Here is a 22,398-nt window from a genome sequence, read left to right on the forward strand (position 1 = left end):
TTTCCTGTTTCCCAGACTCTCTATCTGTGGAAGTGCAGACTGGCACTATCCTGATCCATATCTAGAATCCCCCCAAAGCCTTTTCTAATGCTGAAATTCTTGCCCAACCTTCCTTTCTTTTGAGTCTCCCTATCTGTGGTTTGCATTCATTCAGGTATCTTTAACCACTTGCTGGATAACTATCAGATCTACTGGTTTTGGGAATCAAGTAAAGCCTTCATGCATGTGGGTGGAGAGGCAGAGGGAGGGGAATTTGTCTTCTTTGTCTGAGGGGTGAAATTGCCTACATATGTTGTTTCAGCAACTTACTATTAGTTATGGATTTCTGTAATAGTCTCTGTGGTCTTCATATAGCATGTTTTGTTCTGTTTTTACTGATGACATAGATAGGTAGGGTCTGGCTCTTCCTACTAGATTTCACTGTGCTATTTGTTGTTCCCTGTGCTCCACCATCTTTAGCCTATTTCAGGTCTTCTGACCACTATGTTCTTTGCTCTTACTATAGCAAGGGCCTGATTGTTTGTGTTTCAACCTCAATTAGCCATCTTCCACAGCTCAGAATTCACTTCTCTTAGTGGATGTATTGTCCTTGCATAACATAGACTTCCACTGTGGAATTCTACACAGTTTTAATTTTTTTGTTAACTACTGTAGCTAAGGTTTGAAGTAATTCTCTCCAACATGTTCAGTTCTATCAAAATAGGATTTCTGTATTTTTCTCCCCATCTTCTTGTTCTTATACCTAAATACGGTACATATAATGAGCACCCAGTAACTGAAGGCATTGTCTTCCACCAAAACCTGGATTTGGGACAGCACATTGGGAAATTTTGTTACATGTGCTTGTCTCTGAAAGCAAGACTGAACAAAAAGTGGCTGAATATTACCTATTTGGTCCATTTTACTTGAAAAGAATCTATTATTAATACTTCTAAATGGAAACTGAGGGCAGCATCATAGAGTTTATTAATGACATACAGAATTGTGAGTTAAACTGTGAAGAACTTAAAATTTTAATACAAAGAGAGAGAGATTGAGAGATGAGTAAAGTAGACTAGAAAATAAACAAAACATCTAAAGAGAAAAACTGAAAGAAAGAATTTTAAACACCCCCTCCCAAGTTTGGCCACCTATATCCTACCTCAATCTAACATACATTATAAATTCCTATGAGAATAATTCTGCTGAAGAGCAAACTGATAATTTCATATCTTTGCAAATCTTTTAGGAATTTCTAGAGCACATTATACACAGTGCTATTAACGGCAGAGTGTGTTTACAAAATGAAGAGCTATGTTCAACTATTCATTATTGATGAAATTTACTTTCAGTTGGGGAAAGCTGACTTCCTGTATATAATTTCAAATAATTTGCAGTTTGAAACAATCACTGTGATTTTAAAGAATCTGAATGAATCCAGACACTTATACCTTAGTATTCAACAACCCACAGTCATTTGATTTCCAGTTGTATTATTTTTCAGGTATGGTGTCTTAATTTTCAAGGGCTCAAAATTACATTGCAAACAAATTTTTATTATGTTATATGTTACTGTTACAAGCAAGATACACCATAGAAACTCAGCCAGTTTTTGTTTGCAGAAAAAAATATGACAGGACTTCAGTATCAGACTAAAGTTTAAGAATAAATTCAAGAATCACTCTTTTCATAGTTAAAAAATATTTGATATTTGAATATCAGATCACACCACTTACTTGTCAGCCTAGAACCCATACCTGTGGATGAGCATTTTGTGAGGGTTCAATAAACCTTTGTTGATTGAGATGTTCTCATTTCCTCCAGTCTGATTGCTTAGTCAATTTTAAGTATAATTATGGATGTTGTAAGCAGACCTCTGGTGGGGGGGGATAATGAGGGCTCATTAGCTATGATTAATGACCTAAGTGTTTAAATCTAATTTTATTCTCCAGGAAGAGGACAAGAAAAATCTTTCCTTTTATAAGGTCTGAACTTTGTTTTCCAGAAACATTGTGTTGTATGGATAGTAATTCTTGATCCTGCTACAATGACGTTAAATAGCCCTTTACAAGAAAGTCATGGTGTAAATAATGTACCATCTTCTTAGGTTTTAGACAACAGAGCATAAATTTATAGTATAAACTGATTTGAAATTTCAGGGTATCTTTAATTCTGAATTATGCAAAAAGACTCTTAGACAAACAAAAGGAGGAATATCCAGGTAACAAAAACTAAATTAAATAAACAACTACAGCTTCTACAAACAACACATTTATTTAGAAAAATAAACTGAAAAAATGCTGTTTGTTTATCTGATACATTTTCTCAGGAAATGATTATAAAATTGTTACATGTGAAATACAAATTGCAAATGACTTTTTGAATTTACCGAATAGAATTAACACATCACTGTCTAATATGCAGTTTACCGTGCTCAACTTCTTAATATTAATGATATAAAAGAAACCCTTTGGATTTCATTCTCATTCATTTGACCACAATAATGTTTTCTTTATAGTTCTACAGTTTGGTTTAGAAACAAATTCATTTCTTTAATTAAGTAACTTTTGTTAACCAGAAAAAAAGAGTTCTCATTATCTTGAGAAATCTCAAGTAATCCTTCTGGATGCCTGCAAGAAGCTGCTTTTTGTCATCTCAACACTGGTGGCATCATCTGTGCAAATAACATAACACTTCGTTACCCTGAATGGAAGCAACTGTGCAAATATCACAAGTGCATGGAGAAGTAATCAGTGCAAACCGACTTCCTCTCTCAACCAAAATGAAGTCGAGGACGTAACACTGGAACTTTTCAAGCAATTGGTGCCAATGCTGCTATCCATTATGGCTTTGAGGGAGCATATACTGTGGGCATGTCCATCTATGCAAACAGCAGCATTCCTTCTAATCGCATTCGTGCAGTGTTCTGGCTGGTTTAGTTTTGGTTTTGTCTAAGTATGTTGAAGTTAGGATTGATTCTGTCTTGAGATACCTCCTGTCCCTAAATTTCCACCTTTTAAAATGATAAGTCAATGTATAATTTAATAACTTCATTGATGAATTGTATTTTTTTTTCTGGGCAGGCTGATAGTCAAGATTATTGGTTTCCCGTTGTGAAATAAGATTGTTTGACTTTGTTTGCTTGTTGGCTTAGTCCTTTTCATCTGTGTGTTGTTTCTTGTGTGTTGTAACTTCCTGGTAAATCGTGAGTGAAGATACTTTAAGGCTGTGGCATTTTCTGCCCCCCTGGCTCTGATCATGATTGTCAAGTTGGAGGCAGATGATTTTATGGAGATCATCTCATTGGTCATTTGTGCTCCAAAGGAAGGGTTGGCTTCTATGACAGGGTCAGGCTTGTGGTTATACTGAAATTAGATCTGGTCTCAAGAGGTCAAGGATGAATTTGAAATAAGAAAAGTGGATCCACATGCCTCTAAATAAAAGTATTCCTTCCAACCTGATAAAGCTGTTAGAAAGAAGAAAACAAAGACATATATCATTGCAAAATCAGTTCAAACAGTAGGTATAATTTAAGAAAAAGATATAAATATTAGGGATAGAAATATGTATTAATTTAATATGCTATATAATTTCAATTTTGAATTCTTTGAATTATCAATCATTTGTTTAAATACTATATACAGTAAAATCACTGTATAAAAGCATTTTTATAACTTAATTATCAAGTCTTGATACTATAATGTTTCTTTTTCTTTTCATTTAAATTTTAAAATTTTACATACCATCCCCAGTTCTCCCTTCCCTCCTCCTACTTCCACACCTCCCCATTTCCCACTCCCCCCCACTCCCATTCTCCCACCTCCCCTGTATCCCACTCCTCATAGTGGGTAAGGCCTTCCTTGGGTGTCAACCAAGTCTAGCATATAAAGTTGCAGCAGGAAAAACATCTCCCCTCTGTATCAAGGCTAAGCAAGGTATCTCACCATAGGGAATGGACTCCAAAAAACTAGTTCATACACCTGGGATAGACCCTGTCCCACTGCCAGAACCCCCAAACAGATCAATCCACATAATTGTCATCCACATTCAGAGGGCCTACTTCAGTCACATGCAGGTTCCCCAGTTATCAGTCCATAGTCCTTGAGCTCCCACTAGTTCATGTCACCTGTCTCCGTGGTTTTCCCAGTCTTGATATTGATCCTCATTGTTCATATGATCCCTCCTCCCTCTCTTCAATTGAACTTTTCAAGCAAAAGATTCCTTATCCCTCCCATTTTTTTTAACTTCATGTAACTTTACTCGCTTATAAATCTTTCATATTCTCAACATACTTCTTTAAGGCCCTGAAGACACACTTTTTAAATATATTTTAAATATATTGCCTTGAAACATTTAAAATTAGCTCTCCATTAATGCCGATATTTTACTTTGAAACTCTTAGTGATATAAAATAATGTAACATAATGTAAATATCATCAGAGTAGCCAAAGTATACCATCTGCTTTTGTGGAGCAGAACTGCTTGAGAACTGGTTTTGTTTGTCATCACAGGTACCTACACTACCTAAAACCAAGTGTTTTAAAAGAATTTGCATCCTTGTTTTTAATTGATGAGTATGTTAGTGGAGAAGCAAAAGTAAATGAAGCATTGTCATAATTCTCAGCATCCAGAACATTTAACATGAATTGATGTTTTAGGTCTTCTGTCTTCTGTCACATTAATGACATAGTAGAGAATACTCACAACATTAGGTCCAGAAAAAAAAGTGTTAAAAATTGTGTCATGATTGATCCTTTGATTTTAGTAAAGATGAGGTACTGTTTTCAAGTTAAAATTAAAATAATAATGTTTTTGTTTATTCTTTGAGAACTCCATATAATGTGCCAATCCCCTCTCTCCAACTACTTCCGGGCCATCCCACCTCCCTTCCCACCTATGACCATTTGAATGAGATTTCCCCCCATTGGTTCGTATATTTGAATACTTTGTCCCCAGTTGGTAGAAATGTTTGTGAAGGATTAGGAGGTGTTGACTTGTTTAAGGAGGTGCATCACTGGGAGTGAGTCTTTAAGGTTTAAAAATCTGACACCATTCCCAGTTAGCTCTCTCTGCCTTATATGTGGATCCATATGTAAGCTTTTAGCTACTGCTCTAACACCATGTGTGGCCTTTCTGCTCCCATGTTACACATCATGATGGTCATGGTTTCACCCTGTGAAACTGTAAACCCCCAATATACTCTGTCTTTTATACGTTTTCTTGGAAATGGTCATAACAACAGAAAAGTAATGGAATTATTTGCCCTTCCATACCAAGATATTTACTGTGCTGTTATATTGATAATTCTTTGATATTGTTCTACTGTGAGAAAAATGTCTTTGAAATTTAAGTCCATAACAATAAAAAGAAAAATCCTAAATAACCTTTTCTTCTAACCTGAAGATCAAATTTCAGAAATCAACAAATAAGGTCTGACAGAGTGTGGATCTTTGCTCTGGCTCCTCATTAAAAATTTCCTATGAAAGGAACAGAAGGCATGAAGAAAACGGGTTAATCACAGAGCTGCTTCAGAGAGCATGAGTACATCTGTCTGAAAGAGGAAAACACTCTTGAATATCATGGGAATCTATCTGTTCCATTTTTATATTACCTGGGAATTGGAGCTTCTATGTATGCAAAGGAAACCAACATTAGCTGTTAAAAATACATAAGTAACAGGTTCACAATAATTAATATTGTGATTTTCTATGAACTTAAACCAGTATGAAACATGGTTAAAGTTGACTTTCTCTAAAAATACTAAAAATATGGGTTTAGAATTCATGTATTTTTTAAAAGCTGTTTAAGTATTCCCATTATAAATTTTTAAAATTTATTTTTATTTAAATTAGAAACAAGCCTGTTCCACATGTTAATCCCAGGTTCCTCTCCCTCCCCTAATCCTCCATCCCCTATCAACCCCTCCAACCCCCCACCCATACCCACTCCACTCCCAGGGATGGTGAGACCTTCCATGGGGGCTCCCCAAAGTCTGTCATATCATCCAGAGCAGAGATTAAGCCCTCCCATATGTGTCCAGGCTGAGAGAGCATCCCTTGATGTGTAATGTGCTCCCAAAGTCCATTCGTATGCCGGAGATAAATACTGATCTCCTACCCCAGCCCCCATAGACTGACTAGGCCTCTTCACTGACACCCATGTTCAGGGGCTTTGGATCAGTACCATGCTAGTCTCTCAGCCATCAGTCTGGGGTCCATGAGCTTCTCCTTGTTAAGGTCAACTTTTCCTGTGGGTTTTACCAGCCCAGTCTTGACCCCTTTGCTCATCACTCCTCCCTCTCTGCAACTGGTTTCTAGGAGTTCAGTTCAGTGTTTAGCTGTGGGTGTCTGCCTCTGCTTCTATCAGCCACTGGATGAAAGCTCTAAGATGGCAGATATGGCAGTCACTGGCTGCCATTCCGGTCTTGCCCCTCCACTCTCTGTTAGAGAGGTGAGTCCCAGGGGCTCCTCTAGCCCACCTTTCCCTCTTTGAGTTCCCTGACCTGCAGCCAACAGACCCTTCCTGCCACTGAATCCCCCACAAGGACCTGGAGGCCGAACAAAGCATCCAGCACCATTGGCTGGCATTCCAGTCTTGCCCCTCCACCCGCCAGTGGGGGGGCATAGAACCTTTCACATATCCACCAGGAGAGACCCCACCTATAGCCACTGGAAGAAGACATGAGAGGATGACAGTATAAGAACACAGCCAACAACAGAAAGAGTTATATGACACCACTGGAGTCTAGGAACTCTAGACCAGCAAGACCTGAACATACCAACACAGAAGAAACAGAAGAGAATGACCTTAAAAGCGTCTTCATGAAAATGATAGAGGCCCTCAAAGAGGATATAAGAAAATCCCTTAAAGAAATGGAAGAAAAAAACAAACAAAAAATTGCAAGAAATCAACCAATCTCTTAAAGAAAGCAACGAAAGTCAAGAAAAGCAATTAGATGAAGGAAACAATTCAGACAGTTCAAGACTTAAAATATTCCCATTACATTTTCATAGGACTATAATTTAGGAGAGTTAAAAACATTTTAATATTACTTATTATTGATTTCTTAAATAAAGTCAATCTATTCTTCATCTGTTAACTCATTCAAAATATTTATTTTCATCCAATAGCAACAGATTCTGAATTAGGAACCACAGATATAGTAAAAGAATTTCTGTGAGTACCACTCCCAAGAAGACTCCTAGTAAGATTTGTTCCACAATGTGAAATGAAAGGTAAAAGTAGGAATAATGATCCAACAAGAGGCATCTGAATTGAGATCTGAGAAACTGATTAGAATTACAAAAGTAATCAACTGCTAATAGCTGGGAAATAATGATATTTGGTATGAAAGAAACAGTAAGGCTAAAGACACAGAAGGAAGGTGATGCTTGGTGTCTCCTGTATTTTACAGAAGCAAGGCGGGACCTTTTGCCTTAGATCTTGTATATGATAGAATTTAAGGAAGAAAAGACAAAAATCTTTGTAGAGTTAGCAGAGCTCAGGATGCCCTTAAAAACAAACAAACAAACAAACCAACAAAAATCTATTGCAACAGGAATAGGACATGATTAAACTGAAATATAAATAAATAAATAAATAAAAAAGAATCTTTAAGGAGAGAGTGGCTGGAAAGGGTGAAGTCAGACTGAAGAGGTGGGGGAGAGGGAGTATGTATTGCACATGTTTTAGCCAAAGGAATGTCAGAAACCAAGGCTGTAAGAAACCATTACAGTTTCAGGTGTTTTCTTGATGACAAATTGAGAAGGGTAAAATAGTCTACTCTTTTTCACTAATTTAAGAGTTATTCCATTCAGTTGACACCTACTGAAGAGAAGAGCCAACATGTTTCAGAGATTTTCATATTTCTATTATTTTGGGAGGTAGCTCTTGGAAGTTGATATGTGCTTTTCAGTTCTCAGAAGCCACAAACTGAAAGCAATAAAATAAAAATCCAAATCTTAAATATACATTTTACATTTGCTGATTGAACTATAAAATGGGCTATTAAAGGATACATTTCTGCTTTTCTGAGTACTAGAGTTAGAGATCCACGTGGCTGGCTTGCTGGTATTAAGCACTGTGTTGTTCATTTCAGAAATATCAGGCTTAAACTATTGTCTGACTGGAGAAAAGCTCCAAACAATTTTGATATTTAAGTTTTCAAATTTTATGATACAAACTTCTATTATTATAGGTTTTAAGATATACAATTTTTTAAAATAATCACTCTGTATTTATATTTGGATAGTTCCTTAGATTGTGGAGGGAGGTAATGATGCCTGTTGACATGTTAAATGATGGTATGTAAAAATAAATTTGCTAAGCCCTGAAATGATGAACGAAATAATTGCACACATCAAAACCTGTTATAAACAAATATGAACTAAGGTACACACGTGGGAATGCTTTTTGATCCATTCTTGAAATCAGAGGGGTAAATGCTCAGGTAGGCTTTGCTTCATTTGAAATAGATTCAAGTTTTTCAAGGTTTTTAAACCTTACCCACTCTTCCATTTTCCCCCCAGATCCAAATATAAAATTCAAAATATGAAATGTCCTAGGTAATTGAGACTTTGGGTTAGATATCAAATTAATTAATTGCTGTAAGTAGTCCTTTAAGTGGCTGAGAGTACTTTCATGCAGTGAGTGCTGCACAATTCAAAGACATCCAAGAGAGCAAGAACGCTAAGCATGTGAAATTATAAAAAAAATGCTTCACAATATTATATATTTTTCTGGACCTTGGAATGGTTTTTATACTTTCCTTCTTTGCAATCTATATGCATTTTGAATTTATTTGTTTGTTTGTTTGTTTTTTGAGACAGGGCTTCTGTGTGGTTTTGTAGGCTGTCCTGGAAGTAGCTCTTGTAGACCAAACTGTCACGACCACCTCGACCAGCAAGGAAGACGCGACTCAGGAATCCTTCTCACAAGCAGTTTATTCAGGACCTTGAACAAATCTTCTGACCCCAGGGAGTGCCCGCCCACAGCTTAAAAAGGCCCTTGGGCGGCCAACCCCGGTAAGCCATGTGGTGACAGCAGATAGGTCCACATACAAGGAAGCAAGCCAGATATCCAGCCTTGACCAAATAAGGAGTTGTTTATCACAGAGAGCACTTGCTGTCGGGCTAGCAGAGGCGGAAGCCAGCACCATCTTAGGGGTGCGGCACTTCGCAGCTCTCTACAACCAGGCTGGTCTCAAACTCACAGAGTTCTGCCTGCCTCTGCCTCCCGAGTGCTGGGAGTAAAGGCATGCACCACCACCTCCCGGCCCTGAGATTATTTATTTTTATCTTTTATATTTTATAAAACAGATATCGAAGCTGAAAATATTTAAATAAATTAATTATGTATATTCGCAATATAAAATATGTTGAACCATAGGTCAATATGTTTTACATCTACTGCCATAGAAAACCATAAGGATGAAAATTCCAATGTCTTTTCCCTTAAAGGAAATGTCTTCTCCTTCTACCCAGAACTGTTAAAATAATTCAAGCAAGAAATAGTCATTATGTTCAACACAGTAAAAAACAAATGCCTACTACGAACTAGAGATTATGCTAACTGTGGAAAATAAAACAAAAACATGAGATTCCAATTACATCTTAAACTGACTTAAGCATTAGACACCTTACTATCAGTTCCACTAACCTATAACACAGGTTTCTTCAGTTTCCCATGAATGCAAATTCTGGCCAAGAGAGATTAAATCCAGGACTGTCCTACAATCACAAGTCTATGACTCCCACCCACTTCATGTGGCCTTAAAACTGCAGATGCATAGAGAAAGCAGAAATAAAGGATATTAACATATAAATAAATAAGTATAAGCAAGGACTAATAAAGAATGAAATATTAATTTTCTATATCTTTGCAGTAAACTTTTGTCCATCCTTCGCTTGACTTCTTGAGAACTTATTTTTATTACATTTGTTAAGAACCTAACTGGTGGGAGTGCCAACTTGTACAGCCACTTTGGAAATCAGTATGGAGATTCCTCAGGAAAATGGGAATCAGTCTACCACAAGACCCAGCAATTCCACTCTTAGGCATCTACCCAAAAGATGCACATTCATAAAATATGGACATCTGTTCCACTATGTTCATAGCAGCATTATTTGTAATAGCCAGAACCTGGAGGCAACCTAGATGCCCCTCAACTGAAGAGTGGATGGAGAAAATGTGGTGCATTTACACAATGGAATACTACTCAGTGGAAAAAAACAAAACAAAACAATGGAATCTTGAAATTTGCAGGCAAATGGACAGCACTAGAAGAAACCATCCTGAGTGAGGTAACCCAGACACAAAAAGACAAACATGGTATGTACTCACTCATATATGGATTTTAGACAAGGATCAGGGGAGTGCCAGCCTACAATCCCACTGCCAGAGATTCTGTGAAACAGGAAGGACCCTAAGAGAGATATTCATGTTACACCAGATAAGCGTAATGGGACAGGATCTCCTGAGCATATTGGGAACATGGGGGGAGGTGAGAGGGAGCCAGGGGAAAAAAGAGGTGCAGGGGAGAAAAAGCATTTCATTTCATGCTTCGCACATAAGGAATATGAGAAAAACTCCTTAAAATATTGACTTTAAATTGAACAAAACCACACTGCTAGTTCTAGCACCATATTCTTAGTTGTAAATTTCTTCTCATAAATTAACAATGTCATTTAAATAACATGGGATTCTCTGATGGCCACTTTGCTTTTTTTGTCCCAGAGCAATGCTGGTATTACCTTAGGATGCCTCATCCATTAGCAAGTCAAGGTAATGAACTCTGGGTTAATGTTTGATGTATTAAGTATGTTTATTAAGTGACAAAATATAAGTTTAAAGACATGTTAAAACTTTAAGTTTAGATGACGATTTTCTAAAGAAAAAATGTGTATAGGATCCTGAAATGTCATGATTCTTCAAATTTCCCTTTTTCATCCAGGCGTTGGTGGCACATGTCTTTAATCCCAGCACTTGGGAGGCATAGGCAGGTGGATCTCTGTGAGTTATAGCCTAGCCTGATCTACAGAATGAGGGCCAGGACAGGCTCCAAAGCAATGCAGAGAAACCCTGTCTCAAAAACAAAATCCCTTTTTATCAGAGCTGGAAGGCAGACAGCAAGATTTGAGATCATAGTGCTTCCACTCCCAAACTCTAGAATCATTGGTACAGGAGGTACTCTGCAGGCAACCAAAGGAAAAATGTAAAGACCAATTCAACCACAAACACTTTGCTCTGCAATGGTTTCCTGCCTGTAAGATATTCTAGTGCAGTCATTGCACAAAGCTTGTAGGAGTAACCAACCAATATCTTATTTGATGTATGTGATGGAACCAATTCCCAACACTGCTTAGATGACCAAGAACTGGAGACTAAATAGCCCAGAAACCTAGGGTAAAACAAAATACTACTGATATACATAAATGCATACATACATACATACATACATACATACATACATACATCTCTGAACAGGATATCTCTAAAATATCCCTTCACCTCAAGGCACAGCGAACCCTGTAGAAGACTAGAATGTGTAGGAGCCAGAGGAGATAGAAGACACCAAGAAAACAAGGCCTTCTAAATAACTATGAGCAGTGCACATATGAACTCGTAGAGAAAGAGGCAGCATACACAGGGCTCATATGGGTCTACACCAGATGGGTTCCTAAAGCTGAAAAAGAGAAGTGGATACAAATCTCTATCCCTAGCATAGATGTAATCTCTAATTTGATAATCACTTGCTAATGAAAATTGAGATTTCTTCAAGGGAGTCTCACTGGGGAAACAAACTGCTTGTAAGGGGAGACTGCATGCCCAGAAGAGTAGATGAGGAACGGAAAATGAACTCACAGTCATCTTTGGAGGTTCCTTGTCTAATTACATCTTGTCAGGTTTTATTTTCTTATTTTTAAATTTTATTATTTATAACAAACTATATATATATTAAGCATATATAAACAATGTTTATATATATATTTCTCTCTTCTCACTATATAGTATATACATATATATAATGAATTCCAGATTAGTGTTTTGTTTTTGAGGAATTTCTAAGTGTGAGAATCATTGAGTCTCTGACTGCATATCACTTTCTTGTGCCTTTTCTTGGGCTCTTTTCCTTCTGTTTTGTTTTGTTGTTGTTGTAGTTTATTCTATTTAAATGTGTTAGTTTTTGTTTTACCTCATTTTCTTTTATTATTATCCCTTAAAAGTCTGTTTATTTCTAATGATAGACAGAAAGGGGGTGGATCCAGACAGGAGGGAAGATGGAGAGGAATTGGGAGCAGTAGAGGGAGGAGAAACTATAATCAGGATATTATATGTGGCAGGGGGGATCTATTTCCAATAAAAGGAAATATATATTTAAAAAATAAAAATTATTATTTCCAAATAGCAGAGGAAACTACAAAGTTAGGAAAAGCTAATGAAAATGAAAAGTGGGAACATATTTCAAGACAGACAATTTCTCAAAAAATGGTCATCACCTTTAACAATTAGGGAAACAGAAATTCAAACTGCATTAGATTTCATCTTGCCCCAGTCAGAATAGTTATGGTTAACAAAACAGCTGACCAATGCCTGCAAGGATGTGGGGCAAGTGCAAGACCAGGACTCTGTCAAGGAAGCAGGAGAACTGAAGTCATGCCCACTTCTCTCAGTGTCTTTCTAACTGTCCCATCCATCTCCATGTGAAACCGAAACTCAAAGAGAAAAGTATTACACACACTGAGACAACAAATAGCACTTTCAGTCTCAGATGCCAGGGGCAATCCCAGACAGGTTTTGAAGGACTCAAGCCTCTGAGACAGTGGTCATATGCCTGTGTGGATGCGTGTGAACTGACCTTGCAAATGTAGCCAAGTGGATTATTTTATCTTTCCCACTTCAACCCTTTCCTTTGGAATCAAATATAGCATCAAATCCCTTATTATTATTCCGGAGGGTTTTCCATTCATACCTAACCTGTAGAAAACAGTATAGATGATAGGCCTAAGAACTTCTCAACATATTGTATATCGCATCACTATTTTCTCTCATTTCTTATGTAAAGTTAAAATGATCACACACTGAAAAGGTCATAAATCAAAATAGCATCTATCTTACAAGCTATGTAAAGATAAAGTTGTCTGTTTTTAACATTTAAATATCTGAAGAACATCAAAGTATTCACAAAATCTCTTGAGATGATTAGCTTTCAATATAAACTAAAGGAAGGTATAGAAGCTGTTTAATCTGTGGAAAATATTCTATTACTCTTATTGGTATCTGAAAGAGTTTCTTATAAGCATATGTGTATTACTGGAGTTTGGAATATGGCAACGCCCTGAATCATTGAATCTTGGCATACCGTGTATTTTAATAAGAAAAACTTTGAGATTACAGCTACAGAAAGGTCCTGCAGAAAGCCATTCCACTCCAGCATCTCCTCTGCTATGGTAGTTCAGAAATGTTCCCTGTGAGCAGTGTCCTGATAAACTCTGGGGAAAAAAAGACATTTTTCTCCAAAATACAGAGGACTTTGAGCAAACAGCTCCTGAATCTCTCAAGTTTATCCGCGTTGTATCATACCGGTTTATCTGTTCATACCACAGTGCTACCCAATTCTTCATTCTACATAAACGTAGAGGTTAACCCATGACTCTAGGTCTTCATTTCCTTATGTAGCTCTCTGTGTTGCATATATGAAGCACACATATACACTTTTTTCTTGTTATCCCATTTGTTAAAGAAGTCTGAGCCCTGAACTAATGAGAAGGTCAAGGAAAAATATTTTTACTCTTCTGAAATATGCCCTACAGAAAAAATACCAGTTTGAAAAATAAATGCTTATCAGTTATTGTGACAGTTGTTTTAATCTAGGTGAAATTAGTATGGTGACACCTTTGCGATATAATGAGAAATTATGCTTTATTAAAGTTACCATTTATGGTAGTCAGCTTTCATTTATGGTAGTTAAGAGCCATCGTACCTAGGTGCTATGGTCTAAGCTCATCTCCTTTGCATAAGCAGTTTGTGCTATTAGCAGCGAGCTCTTTATTCCACCCCTTGACAATCTTTTTTTTAATAGGATTTAAAAGCATGTCTGAAGACTGGAGACCATTCTGCAACAGAGTATTTCTTGGTCTATGGAGTTACTCTCAAGAACTAAATTTTAAAAACAAACAAACAAACAAAATCTCTTAGACTCTTACCTCTGAGCTATCTAGCGGTACTTTATCAGACACTTGAAAGCTAGTTCATAAATCTTACGATTAAATATCACAGGCAAATTCACCCATAAAATTGAATAAATACTTTCAACAAAAGCCATCTTTTTCTCTTCCTTTTAAAACTGCTGGTAAGAAACGTTACTTTGAAAGATAATTTCTGGAGATACTTACCGTTTCTTGTTATGAGGATTAATTATTAAATATTAATGACTTTTGATGATTAAATGAAAATTTCTATTGCTTAATATTGTTTCCAAGGAGTATATAGGATATTGGTATTTTTGGCTTATCTACAATTCTGTAGGAGGAAATTGAGAACATATATAAAAATAAGTTTGCAGTATTCATGTATTTCTTCCAAAAAGGGAAGAGTTTCAACTGATGATTCTCTATTGAAGTTGCCTTATGATTTGATCCTTATACAATGTCCCAGGCTCTCTTGCTGCCCACATAGGAGCTGTCTTGCCTCTTGTGTAGGAGTCCTGCAAACCACAAGAGCAGATCTGCCAAAGACACCCTGGCATCTTTCTTCTGATGGCATTAAACATTATCAGCATTTTCTCTATTCTTGTAATCAATTGTAAATATTTTCTACTATTTAGTAAGTTACAGAACACAGTGTATAAAATGCTCAAGGAACTGAATGAAAGTCCATCACCTAAATGCTCTATAGTATTTGTCACATAAACACAGAAAAGATACTAAATGAGAACACTGACTTCATCATCAGAAGTGAGGGAGTTGGCTGTAGAAATGTGAGCATTTCGTATAGCTTCCTAATGGACTCAGAGGGTGCATGCTTGTGTTTCCTTTTCACCTAAGAAATATTTGCTCTCTGATTGTTTTTGTTAACATAGAAGGAACAAGAATTTCACTCACTTTGCAAATTTTTCCAAAAGCGACATTTTTGTAAATCCCACTTTTCTACCCCACTATTTTATATCCATTTTACTCAATCATGTGTTTCTTAGAGAAACAGTTGCAACCTGATTAGCTTTGTGAAATGGATGGCTGCATATTTTCCTTTTGGCAAAACACTGTGAAGCTGAATTAAATCCTGGTAAATCTAATGTTAGCATGTGTGTGTTGAACTAAATACCATTGAAATTAAATGTGGCATGCCAAAAGAATAGTGTTATTTTCTTATGGAGAGTACCTTTGATCAAAACAAAGTTAAAATTCTAGTCATCCTCCTCTCTCCTTGGCTAATCATTTATATCAGAACTCACCCTTTTTAAGTAGGACATAACACATATGATAACTGCAATGTAATGTCCACTCATGCTTCCCCACCATTAATAATATTAGACAAAGAAATTAAACATTGCATGCTTTCATCTTTATGAAAGATATTCCTCCCCTCTGGATTTCAAATAGAAGGTAGAAGGTTCAGAAAGATGGCTTGGGAAAATAGAAATCTGGATCTCATGGGTTTTCAGTTCATTATCATATTACAGTTAAATGCCTTGTCTACCTTCCTCTGCATAGACAAGAGCAAAAGTCAACTACAATTATTCTAGCCATGATTACCTGCTAAATAAAACTATGTAAGTCTGTAAAGGAATAATGGGCTTTCTTGTATTATTAAGGTCTCTGAAGATTAAGAAAAACTAATGTGTCTGCCAGATGTCCTGTCTAGTCCCTATTCCCTTTTAAAATGTATGAAATGGAAAAGGATTAGGATACAGTCAAAATAAAATACATTGCATTTTATTTTACTTTTATTCTTCCAAAACCATTGCTTCTTCAGCACACATTTCTGAATGATGTGAGCATATGGATAAGAAAGAAACCTGCTTGTATACTAGGAGATTCCCTGGAAAAGGTCTTGTGAAAAATACAAAGCTTGTAAGCTGGCTTCTCTCTCCTGGGAGCGTGAGATGTACTGCTAAAGGCTTACTTGGTACAGTTGTAAGATCATTTACATTGAACCTGTTATGGTTGCCCATCCTTCAGTCTTGCCTCCACTGGGAACTAGAAAATTTATGCCTATATTGCCAAAAAAATAGACTGCACATGTAAGTCAACTGAGTAACAAAAGGTGAGCAGACATTGAGGTTATTACACTTGCAGAAATTGTAGGCCTCTGTATTCTCACATTTGACAGGATGCCTCTACAATGTAATCCATTGACACAGAACTTTGACTATAGAGGAAGTCAATTACATGCTGATACCATATCCATAATTAAATGATTCCAATGCTAATGATGTTTGATTTGGCTTTCAAAACAACTTTTGCCCCAAAATGAGTTCCAATACATTCTAATATTTCTTGTTCATTTCAGTATATTTACAGGCTCTCTCATTGTAGCTCTGACTGGTCCAGTACTCACAAGATAACCCAGGCTGGTCTCAAGCTTGGAACACTCCACCTATTTGGGCCATCCTGGTGCTGGGATTGTACATATGTGCTACCACATGCAGCTTGATTCCTGCGTACTCTTAGGGCAATATACTACCACCATCTATGATCTCTGTATTTAAATTTTGCTTCATCAATGGACCTCTGACTGTGGTAGACTGCTAGAGTTCAGTGTTCTCTGGATATTGATTCTTGTGAACAGAATAATCTAGAGTGGGTTATAGAAAGATGTCAGAAAGTCTGTTTTCAATTCTTTATTTTTATTTTCTAATCAGGCCTATTATAATTATGAAATCTTTCTTACTCTTAGAATCTCACCCTTTAAATAGAGATCCAGGTAATAGAGAAATATTTCAAGATAACAATAAGTCTGGATAGGAACATATAAAAATTAAATTGGTCTTGCCTTCTTGCTAATAATTACTTAAAACAACAAGTTTGAACTTACTAAAAATGTTTTAGTTCTGTATATAACATAAAAAACAAAAGCTATTTAAATTTTATTGTTTTTATAAATGTGGGCAGATTCGACATATACTATTCAATAAATACATTTTGTAAACATGAACCAGTGAGTGTCCATTTGTGAAAGTTCATTGCAAGAATGACCAAAAACTGATGAAAAACAAAGCTAAAGTACTTTGCTTTAATCCATTGTTTATAGCAAATATCTTGTATTTTCTGAATCAAAATAAAGAAATTTAATATCTTAAAATAAATCTTTTGGGTGGCAGTATTCATTTATTTCTATGACTTAAGATGACAACACACTGGTCCTCTGTAACTCTCTTTAATACATGCCTTTCGATGATAACTTGATCAGACTGCAATGACTGCAATGTTATTACATCTTTAAAATTTATTCTATGTGCCTCTGGAAGTGCACGTGCATGTCATGACGTACATTTGTAGGTCAGAGAACAATTGGCAGGAGTGAGTTCTCTTTTTCTGCTATGTAGGTCCAAGGTACTGAATTGATGTGGTTAAGCTTGACAACAGTCACCTTTATACTCTGAGTCATCTTGCTGCCTTCTACTTTGATATTTTTGCATAAGAAAATCTTTGAAGTTTAATACAGAAGTATAAGTTCGCCATGAAGAATTAACACCACATCTCTTATTTCAACGTCTTGAGGTATTTTAAAACAGAAAAGCTGACAGCATATTAATATGTGTGTAAAATGAAGAATCATGTGATTCTATCAAGTTATTTTGGAATTTTATTAATTTATGCTTCCAATACATTACTTAGTAAACAAAAGATGCAATGTTAGATCTGATAATAAATATTTTCAGGAATTCAAGGTTTCTATTAATTAGCCTGGTCTATGCACACTGTCATGAACAAAATTAAGCAAATATTTAATTTGCATTGCTGTTTATCAGTTTTAGGAATATTTTCTGAACATACATAAATATGTTATAAACTATTTAATGCATGTAGAAAACATACTAAGATATTCAAGTACCTAATAAATTTAGAGCAAAAATATGAAAGTAATGAGGTCTGTCTCCTAGAATTGGACAAGTCTCTAAAACTCAGCTGGGAAGAAGATTCAGTGGGTTAAGTATTTGCTGTGCAAAAATGAAGACCTGAGTTCACAGCCTCAGAAAACATGTGATGGGTGTTAGTGATAAGATTGTCCTGGGGACTTGCTAGCCCATCATTCAAGCTAATTGGTAATTTTGATGTTTAATGTGTAAAACATCAGGTGCGGAGCAATAAGAAGACCTTCGAGGTTGACCTCTGGCTTCCACAAGTACACACACAGATGAGCATATTTTGCCACCTTCCCACATCTTCACAAAATGTGCAAACAGTCACAAACAGTAGATGAAAAGAAAGGAGGGGAGGAAGAGGAAGGGAAGAAGAAGAATGATGGGAAGGTGGGGAAGAAAGAAGAAAGAAAAACAAAGAAAACCCCAAAGACCAGCTTCATTATGAACACAGGATAGTGCTTCATTAACAGGGTATGTCACTAACGCCAAGTAGAGACAGAGGAAGAAGAGTACTCATGCAGGACCTGCAGCCAGCTAGAGCTGTCCAAGCCCAACCTCCAGGAAGACAGCAACTGCAGACAAGGAGCATGGAAGGAATTTATGAGATCCTTGCTTGAGCTACAGCGTCACCAAGTGTGTAGAGAGAAGATGGATTTCTGTGTGTTTACCTGGAAGAGGAACTGGTCTGATATGCAGGTTAGAAAGATTGCTGCAGGGCTGAAAAGAGCACAAAGCAAAGGAGTGGCCTCTGAGGGACCAGGCAGGAAGCTGTGCAGGGAGAGCAACTGACTGTAAGACAGAGCTGAGCAGGTGGCAGCAGGAGCACTGAGAGGAATTCAAAGTATAAAAAACAATTCTAGTTAAGAACAAAGGAATGGGACATTTCCTATCTTTTTTCATTTTTGTGGTCTGTCTGGATGAATAGCAATGACATTTCCCTCTATAGATAAAAGAAAAACATAGGGAGGAGATTTTGAAGAAATAAATCGACAGCTATGCAGAACATTATGACAAATACCTAAGCAACATGTATCAGAATGAATATCTAACATATTCAAGTGAAAACAATAGAAATATTAATTAAAGTAGGAAATTTGACATCTTAAATCATTGTGTCTCCAAAACAACTTCTACTTGTCATTATTAATAAAAGGTGAATCTGTTGAAAATCTTTAAATGCTAGTTATTTTTTAACAAATGGCACTCTTTGCCAATTAAAATCAGAGAATATGCAGAGGAATAATCCTTGGAAGGACAGGTTAGATCACTGAAAGGAACATAACTCTTGATAAATACATTAAATATGGTGAGGGTTCAAATAAACTCAGTGGTTGTCGTTGTTAGGTCATAAATCTCCTGCAGGGTTAGTCTAGCACCATAAATTTGACCTACAATTGGCCCTATCTATAAATTTGCTGGGGTAAAGGTGGCACAGAAATTATGAGAGTGGCCAACCAATGACTGGTACAGCTTGAGAACCATGCCATGAAAGGGAGTCCACCCCTGACATTGCCTGGAATGTCAGAACCCAGAGGTTGCACAGACCAGAGACCTAGGATAGAACCAAAAAAGTCAATGAAATGATTGCTAATGATATTCTGCTACATTCAGATCACTGCCTAGCCCAATTGTCATCAGAGAGGCTTCACCCAGCAACTTTCAAAAACAGATGCAAAGACCCTCAGCCAAACATTAGGTGGACCTCGGGAAAGCCCGTGGAAGAGGAGGAAAAGGGTTATGTGAGCCAGAGGGGCGAAGAACACCACAAGAAAAACAACAGAATTATCTAACTTGGGATCCTAGGGCTTCACAGAGACTGGACCGCCAGCCAGAAAGCTTGAATGGAAATGAACGAGGCCCTCTGCCATGTGTTGCAGCTCTGGGGCGTGGTCTTCTTGTGGGGCTCCTGACAGTGGGAGCAGGGGCAGTCTCTGATGATTACATGACTTTGGGACCGTTGCCTCCTACTTCCAGCCTTGCTAGGGGAGGAGACGCCTTGTCTCACTGCACCTTGATGTGCCATGGCTGACTGATAAACATGGAAGACCTGCTCTTTTCTGAAGCGAAGGGAGGAGGATTTGATGGGAGGGCAGAAGAGAGAGAATCTGGGGGAAGGAAGTTGTAGGAAAGGTGGGACAGGAAGCAAACCAATAAATATATCTTAAAAAAAGGGTTAACCAACTGCTATTGACCTGACCTTTTATACAGATTTACATGTGCAAAATATTTTGCCTAGGATTTCAGTATGGTTACCCATAGATAGCTTTGCAGCATCAGATTAAAGCTTGACTTTGAATTTGACAGGTTTAGCCATAGAAAATTATCATTGAAAAAAATCAAAATGAAGTTTTTTCAGTAATTATTTAGGACTACTGATAATCATTGCCTCTTCCAAATAAAGTCATAAAAGTCAAGGTTTTACATAAATTGCCTTTGATGTTAAAACAAGATGATCTGTTGTGTGATTGTGTGTGGGATTGCTGTAGGAAAGTTGGCCTGTTATTTGTAGAAGAGTTAACTTTGCTTTAGCTATTTTCATTTGTAACAATAAATAATATCAAGAAAAATGCCTACTTTTTCCTGAGAGTCATGATTACTCCACATAAGAAGCATTGATATGGACAATTGTTTTAAATTTTGAAAACTTATCTTGCTGAAGAAAAACATGAGAAAAGTTAACAGAACAGTTAGTAGACCAATAATATAACTTAGGTAACCTCAAATACTTAAATTAAAGCTTTATTGAAAGTGAGCAAAATTAACAATGCTTGACGTATTACAATTCCTGATCCAAATCATCCTGAAGACTCACAGCAATAAATAGTACACCACTAGAGTAAAACCAACATATATTTGAAGAGGATAGAGACCCAAAATAAATACATAATTAAAGCAATCTGATTTTGGCAAAGGTTCAAAAACACACATTGAATCTTGTTCAACAAATTTGTACTCAGGAAACGATATACCCACATGTAAAAGAATTACATTGAAACTCCAATACTTATTTTGCAGGAAATTAAGATAAGACTTCAAACAACTAAAAGAAAGCATAGAATTGACACATCTATATATAGTACTTTAAGTAGGTTTGAAAGCCATTATAAGTTTAAAGAGAAATCTGGCACTAGGGAAATGTCCAGAGATCTACAAGGATGACACCAAGATTCTAAGCAATATTGGAGAGGCTACCTTAAATGTCCTTCCACAATAATGAGATTGATGACTACCTTATATGCCATCCTAGAGTCTTCGTTCAGCAGCTGATGGAAGTATAAGCAGATACCCACAGTTAAACACTAAGCTGATCTCCTGGAGTCCATTTACAGAGAGGGAGGAGTGATGAGCAACAGGGTCAAGACCAGGATGCTAAAACCCACAGAGACAGCTGACCTGAACAAGGGTGAGCTTATGGACCCCAGAGTGATAGCTTGGGAATCAGCATAGGAATGATGCAGACACCCTGAATGTGGATGTCAGTGAGGAGGCCTCAGCAATCTATAGGGCCTCTGGCAGTGGGTTAGTATTTATCTCTAGTATATGAATGGATCTGGGAGCACACTCCACACAGAGAGATACTCTCTCAGCCTAGACACACGGGGGAGGGTCTAGGCCCTACTCCAAATGATATGACAGACTTTGAAGATCCCCCATGGAAGGCCTTACCTTCCCTGGGGAGCAGAAAGAGGATGGGATAGGAGGTCGGTGGGGGGCAGGGTGGAGGGGTGGGAGAGGTAACTTGGATTGACACATAAAACAATCTTGTTTTTAATTTTAAAAAATCAATAAAAAAGAAAAATAACACTAGGATTTGACAAATGGGATTGCATGAAATTTCAAAGCTTTGTCATGGCAAAGGAGACATTTAACAGAGAGAATTCAACCTTTAGCTGACAAAAAAGTTTTCTCAGGTCTTCATCCTACTGGAGATTCATTTTCAAAACATAGAAAAAATTTAAAAGAAAAGGAAACATAAAACATGCCCTCTAAGTCAACCAACAGGCAGCTATCAAATAAAGCAATACTGTCCAACAAATATATGAATAAATGTGCCACATCCTCAGTAACCGGGCTACTGCAAAGCTAAAAGTGTAGTGGGTTATGATCTCAAACCCCTCAGATTGCAATTTATCTAGAAAACGGAAAGTATTGGAGAGGATGTGGAGAAAAGGCAATACTTATGAACTACCAATGAGAATGGAGAGCTGGCAGTCACTATGGAGGTTCCTCAGAAAACCAAATGGAACTACCAGGTGACTCAACTGTACCACTCCTGGATACACATGCAAAAGATCAGTTGTTAGGCCTTTGGTCTTCACAAGAAGGTATAAGCA

At 36.9% G+C, this 22,398-nt stretch overlaps 1 protein-coding gene across 1 annotated transcript in view; it reads right to left on the minus strand.

The window, feature by feature from the left end:
• Positions 1–407: 407 nt before the first annotated feature.
• The window catches only part of Prr16 (proline rich 16), a 264,124-nt gene continuing 242,133 nt past the window's right edge, over positions 408–22,398 (minus strand). Inside the window, exon 3 of the transcript XR_005875749.1 lies at positions 408–3,445. The gene's annotated coding sequence lies outside the window, so the exon portion shown is untranslated. The remainder of the gene's footprint in view (positions 3,446–22,398) is intronic.

The sequence above is a fragment of the Mesocricetus auratus genome, unplaced genomic scaffold (assembly GCF_017639785.1).
Source record: "Mesocricetus auratus isolate SY011 unplaced genomic scaffold, BCM_Maur_2.0 Super-Scaffold_6730, whole genome shotgun sequence".
NCBI lineage: Eukaryota > Metazoa > Chordata > Mammalia > Rodentia > Cricetidae > Mesocricetus > Mesocricetus auratus.